Below are 7,054 nucleotides of genomic sequence, written 5' to 3'. Positions count from 1 at the left end.
TGTTTTCCCCTCTTCCCTATCCTATTTCAAATAAACATATATACAATATACCAGTTAACAAGGTAAGATACTGTCACAATATGAGATAACCAAGGGACAATGAAAGAGATGAGAAATAACATAGTACATTAAGAACAACAATCACACATTATATGGCTCTTGTTTCCATATCCTGGAGGTCCTTTCATTTAGCCTCATCCTTTAAGGCCTTATGTATCTAGGTTTTACCCTATTGTGAACCTCTGCTAGGAGAGTCCCAAGTTTATAGTAATTATGACAAATATAGGAAACCATTGAGCCTAAGTTCCTTTGAGTCTGGCTTACTTCACTTAATATGACTTTTTCCACGTCTTTCCATTTCCTTACAAAAATGGGTCGATGTGATCCGGAGATTGATGGTAGTTATGAGGGATGGCAGCTAGGCAGAGCCGGTGGGTGGGGCTGGTGTTTGAGTTGCTGTTGCTGTTGGCGACTGTGCTTCAAGCGGTGTGGGTGTCTGCTTTGGGGGCAAAGTTCTCATCAGAGGCATGCAGAGAGTTAGGCTTCTCTAGCAACCTGCTTTGCAGCTCTTGTGATTTACTTGGACAGTTCAACCTACTTCAGCTGGATCCTGATTGCAGAGGGTGCTGTCAGGAAGAAGCAGTTTGAAACCAAAAAGCTTTATGCAGGTACTATTCTTGCAGTCTGTGGATGAAAATTGGGGAGGTTCCTTCAAGTCCAAGCTTTTGTCAGAAGTGATAAGCCCAAACTGTTCCAAGGACTACAAATCAAGTATGTTCATGGGTCAGATCCTGTACTAAAGCTTTTGGACAACAAGATGAGGGGTGGGGATGGGGGGAGGGAAATGGGGACCAAGACATGAGAAATGGTATCAATGTTTGTGAAGTAATGCACCTTCTATCTGGTGAATATAATGTAACCCTTCTATTAATTGCAATAAAAATATATGAAAAAATGTAAACAAAAAAACCCAGCTACTCTGCCATAACCAGCCAACAGTCTAGATATCAACTTAGGCCAGGAATCTGTGCTTGGTCCCATGCTCACATTTTCACCAAGCAGCAATTAATTTGTCAGCTGGGCTGGGGTTCATCTAAGGCTTGAATCTTCTTTCGGATTCATTTAATTATTAGAATTCATTCCATTGCAGCTGCAGAACTCTCAGAGGCTTGCAAAACTAGCATACAAAACTATTTCCACAAAAGTAACATGAGAATCTATCCATTTGCCCTTCTCTCAAAACAGCTTATTTGATTAGATAATCTCCTGTTTATTAAAAGAGTAATTGTGGGCTGTGTAAATGTTTTTTTTAACAACAACAACAAAAAAAACCTTTGCCTTTGCCATGTTCAGTGAGCTCATCACAAGAATTTGATTCCATGGAAAATGTCTTAGAGGTCATTGGGGTTATTAAAATAATTCTGCCTTCATTGGCACCAGTGGCTCACACCTGTAATCCTAGTTACTCAGAAGGCTAAAACCCAAGTATTAAGGTTTGAAGCCAGCCTTGGCAGGAAAGATTGTGAGACTCTTACCTCTAGTGGGGGTGGGAGGGAGAGTGGGGGGAGGTAAATGGGACCAAGACATGAGAAAGGGTATCAATATATGTGAAGTAATGCACCTTCTATCTGGTGAATATAATGTAACCCTTCTGTTGATTACAACAAAAAAATATATGAGGAAGAACTCTTAAAAAAAAAGCAGGAAATAGAAGTGTGGCTCAAGTGGTAGAGCACTAGCCTTGGGTGTAAGAACTCCGGGATGCTACCCACTCAAAAAAAAAAAAAATCTGCCCATCACAAATTGAAATCTTTAAAAGAGCAGCAATATAAAAGTTTCATGATACTTTTTGATGAGTTTTTGAAAAAATATTTTTACTATGAAATTTATGCTTCCAGGTTAGTGTTTTCTACAAAGATATAGCGATATTCGCCAGGAAAAGAAGGAAGGAAGAGATGCGTCTAATTGATCTAGACAGATTGTTAATTAAAACATTTTTGAGTAGATTTTCTTTCTAAAGAAAAACTAAAGCAACAACTTACATCAGTAACTTGGAAAGTCATCATCCATGTATCTCATTATTATTTTTCTCTTTTTTCTTGTTTTTTTTTTTTTGCCAATCCTGGGGTGCCTGGGCACTGTCCTTGGGCTTTTTCTTCAAGGCTGGCACTCTACTACTTAAGCCACAGCACCGCTTCCAGCTTTTCTATGTATGTGGTACTGAGGAATCAAACCCGGGTCTTCGTGGATGATAGGCACTAGGCAAAACTCCTAGTCCCTCTCTCAGTCTTTTCTCATATATTTAACCTGGGAGCTATAAAAATAAGATCAGGATAGTTCTGTAAGAACCTAATAACCATGTCTCAAGAATAGCTTCTTGGGTCTGGGAATATGGCTTAGTGGTAGAGTGCTTACCTAGCATGCATGAAGCTCTGGGTTTGAGGAATACCACATAAACTGAAAAGGCCAGAAATAGCACGTGGCTCAAGTGGTAGAATACTAGCCTTGAGCAAAAGAAGCTCAGGGACAGTGCCCAGGTCCCCTGAGTTCAAGGCCCAGGACTGGCCAAAAAAAAAAAATAACTTCTTGGAACAGTGATTTGGTATGTCTGAAAATTTTACATTGAGGTATTTATTATCAAGTTTTTCCCACAGTAAGTTAAAATCTGAACTCTGTCCCCATCCACAGTAATTTACTACCCATAATATAGCAAAATACCTGACATAGTTTACTTGTAAACAAGAAATTTAGCTGCTCTCATGGATTTGGGGATTCAAGTCCAAGATTAGGTGAACCCATTGGGCCTCTGGTGGTAGTGGTGATGGTGATACATTATGGCAGGTGCATATGGTATAATAAATTGTTCATATTGTTATCCAGGAAGCAGAGACAAACTTGAGGACAAACATAATTCCATAATCCTCTTTGGGGACACACCCACAGTAACCTGAAGTCCTCTAAATAGATTTGCTCCCATATAGGTCCACCGAACTTGCCAAAGGTATCACACTGGGAATCAAAGCCACATCCAAATTATAGCACCAACTTCCTCCCTGCACTTTTTTCGCAAGCTCCTTGCTAAAAGTAACTCTAAAGAGCAAACTTGTATCTACATCTCCTCTTGGTCTTCACTTTGACAAACAGAATCTGGAAACCACTGTAACATCAATAATCCAGCATCAATCAAGAAGTACTACATGGAGAACAAAATAGGGAAATAATTTGGGATTTATGTACCCTAGCAAGACCATTGGGCACAGAAAGATCCTCACAAATGAAAAATGAAAATGTAAGCCAGGTGCTGGTGGCTTATACTTTTAATCCTAGCCACTCAAGAGATTGAGATCTGAGGATATCAGTTCAAAGCCAGCCCAGGGCAGGAAAGTCTATGGGACTTCTTTCTCCAATTAAATCATAGGAAAAGCACTATGGCTCAAATGGTTGAATGCTAGGCTTGAGCAAAAGGAGCTCAGGGATAGCACCCAAGCCCAGAGTTCAACTCTCAGGACTGGCAAACAAGCAAACAAAAGAAGATGAAGACAAAAAAATAGCATCATAAATACTGATCTGAGTTTTCTTAGGAAAACCTATGGTGGCTTCTTTTGATAATTGATTGTTTGGGGTAACTTGATTATAGTTGTTTCCTAGTTAATAGGCACAAGTTAGGAACATGGAGTGTGAAGTTGCTATATAAAGTGCTCCACCTTTTCTTTTCTGTCCTCAAGGAGAAATCCTCTAATCTATAAGCATATATACATGCACTGCAGCTCTCATCCACACTCACTCAAACCCAACCATTCAGAACATAGAAAATGTTCTTTCACAATAGACATGTGAGACCTTGGGCCACTTTCCCAGGGATTGATAGTAGCCTCAGTTCCCATGGTGATTATACATTCAACTCATGGCCTGTTTCCTCTTCAACATATCTCCATCAGGAGGTAAGCCACAAAAGGGAATAAAGATGAAGCACATCAGTGAGTCCAGGCGGCACAATAGCTGCCAGCACCACAGTCAGATGCAGAGAACTGCTCAGACAGTCACATTACACATCTCATAGCACACTAATCATTCCCTCCTCACCACGGGGCTGGATCAGGAAGGCTTAATGAAACATACAAAGATTTTTTTGCTCCAACTAATTTGCAGTTTCCTTTATTTCCTTATTAGTTATGGATAGATGAACAATTCTGAAATTCACTTCTTATTTCTATTTGTCTAAGAAGCCCTGTGACTTGTGTGTATGTGTGTGTGTATGTGTGTGTGTGTGTGTATCTGTCTGTGTTTATAACTATTTGCATTACTGTAATACATAATGATCAACAGATAAAAGGCATATACCTTCTTTTTGTTGCCAGTCTTGGGGCTTGAACTCAGGGCCTAACCACTGTCCTTGGGCTTTCTCAAGGGTAGAGCTTTGCCACTTGAGCCACAGCACCACTCCCAGCTTTTTTCTTTCTTTCTTTTTTTAAGAGTTCATTGATTTTATTTATTCATTGTTTTAATTTCCTCCTTCCACATAAATCCATATGTACATACAAATTTATGTATCTATATTTCTATATACCCATATTCAGCAAGGTCTGATGCACACATATTATTCTAAATTAAATGTTTATATACAGTGTTCCAAGATAGAAAGGAGACCTGCTGTCCATGCTGGAAAGAGGCCTTAAATGTCTGTTGAAAATCGATGCAAAACTTCTCAACAAAATACTGGCCAACCGTCTACAACAACTCATCAAAAAAATTATACACTATGATCAAACTAGATTCATCACAGGGAGGCAAAGCTGGTTCAACATACGCAAATCAATTAATATAATTCAACACATCAACAGGAGCAAGGACAAAAATCACATGATTGTCTCAATAGATGCGGAAAAGGCATTTGACAAGATCCAACACCCCTTTATGTTAAAAGCTCTGGAGAAACTAGGAATCCATGGAACATTCCTCAATATAATAAAGGCTGTGTATGACAAACCCACAGCTAGTATTATACTTAATGGTGAAAAGCTAAAGGCATTCCCTCTAAAATCAGGAATGAGACAAGGATGCCCACTCTCTCCACTCCTCTTTAACACAGTATTAGAATTCCTAGCCAGTGCAATAAGGCAAGAAGCAAGCATAAAGGGGATCCAAGTAGGGAAAGAGGAAGTAAAACTTTCCCTCTTTGCAGATGACATGATTCTGTATTTAAAGAATCCTATAGATTCTACTCCCAAGCTCCTTGAGCTGATTCAAAACTTTGGAAAGGTAGCAGGCTATAAAATTAACCCTCAAAAATCAACTGCCTTCCTTTACGCCAACAGTGAGAGGAATGAGGCAATAATCAGGAAAGCAACTCCTTTCGCAATAGCCTCAAAGAAAATAAAGTACCTAGGAATTATCTTAACTAAGAATGTAAAGGACCCTTTTGATGAAAACTTTAAAACCCTAAAAAAGGAAATTAAAGCAGAACTAAGGAAATGGAAAAACCTCCCATGCTCCTGGATTGGAAGAATCAATATCGTGAAAATAACAATCTTGCCAAGGGCTATCTACAAATTCACCCCAATACCCATCAATATCCCAATGGCATTCTTTAAAGAAATAGAAGAGACCATTCAAAATTTCATATGGAATAATAAAAGACCCCATATAGCAAAAACACTTCTTAGCAGAAAGAACAGCACTGAAGGAATTTCAATTCCAAACTTTAGACTCTATTACAGGGCTATAATTATCAAAAGTTTGGTACTGGCACAAGAACAGGCCTGAAGACCAATGGAATAGAACTGAGGATCCAGATATTAAACCACAGACCTATGGCCACCTAATCTTTGACAAGGGAGCCAAAAAAAATTGAATGGAAGAAAGACAGCCTCTTCAACAAGTTGTGCTGGCAGAACTGGTTAAGCACCTGCAGAAAACTAAAGTTGGATCCTTCTTTGTCACCCTGCACTAGAATTAACTCCAAATGGATCAAAGACCAGGAAGTAAAAGCTGACACTCTGATAACTATATAAGAAGGAATAGGAGATACACTAGGCCTCCTTGGCACAGGTCGAAACTTTCTTAACAAGGACCAAAAATCACAACAAATCAGAGAAAGGCTGGATAAGTGGGCCTGCATTAAACTGCGTAGCTTTTGTATGGCAAAGGACATAGCTAGTAAATTAATTAGGAAGCCTACAGAGTGGGAGAAGATCTTCACCAACCAAACAACGGACAAGGACCTCATATCTAAAATATATCAACAGCTCAAAAAATTGAATCACTCCAAAACTAATCTCCAAAGTAACAACCATCCCATTAAAAAATGGGCCAAATACTTAAAGAGAGTCTTCTCTGAAAAAGAAACAAAAATGGCCTATAGACACATGAAGAAATGCTTAACATCTCTGGTCATAAAAGAAATGCAAATCAAAACAACTCTAAGATTCCACCTCACTCCAGTTAGAATGGCCAGGATCAGGAAAACGAATAACAACAGAGGGATCACTACTACACTGTTGGTGGGAGTGCAAACTCGTTCAACCACTATGGAAAGCAGTATGGCAGTGCCTCAAAAGGCTAAACATAGAGCTCCCCTATGACCCAGCAATTCCACTACTTGGCATTTACCCAACCATCCAGAAACTAAGGCATACTAAATCCACTAGCACAACAATGTTCATTGCAGCAATATTCACCATAGCAAAAATATGGAACCTACCTAGATGTCCCTCAGTTGATGAGTGGATCAACAAGTTGTGGTATTTGTACACAAAGGAATTCTATGCTGCTGTCAGAAAAAACGACATATCCCCATTTTTTAGGGAATGGAAAGTCTTAGAAAAAAATCATATTAAGTGAAGTAAGCCAGACTCAAAGGAACTTAGGCTCAATGGTTTCCCTCATTTGTCATAATCAGTAGAAACCGTGGGCTCTATTAGCAGAGATCTGCAATAGAGCAAAACCTGAATACATAAGGCCATATAGTATGAAGCTAATTGAAAGGACCTCCAGGATATTGAAACAAAAGCCATATAACGAATGATTGTTGTCCTTAATGTACTATGTTATTGCT

General features: G+C 39.1%; 1 pseudogene; it reads left to right on the top strand.

The window, feature by feature from the left end:
- Window positions 1–411: 411 nt before the first annotated feature.
- LOC150063249 (selenoprotein F pseudogene) lies at window positions 412–862 on the top strand (annotated as a pseudogene).
- The last annotated feature ends 6,192 nt before the right edge of the window (window positions 863–7,054 follow it).

The sequence above is a fragment of the Megascapheus bottae genome, chromosome 5 (genome assembly GCF_031878675.1).
Source record: "Megascapheus bottae isolate mThoBot1 chromosome 5, mThoBot2.hap1, whole genome shotgun sequence".
Taxonomy (NCBI): Eukaryota; Metazoa; Chordata; class Mammalia; order Rodentia; family Geomyidae; genus Megascapheus; species Megascapheus bottae.
This window is presented reverse-complemented; position numbering and strand designations above follow the sequence as displayed.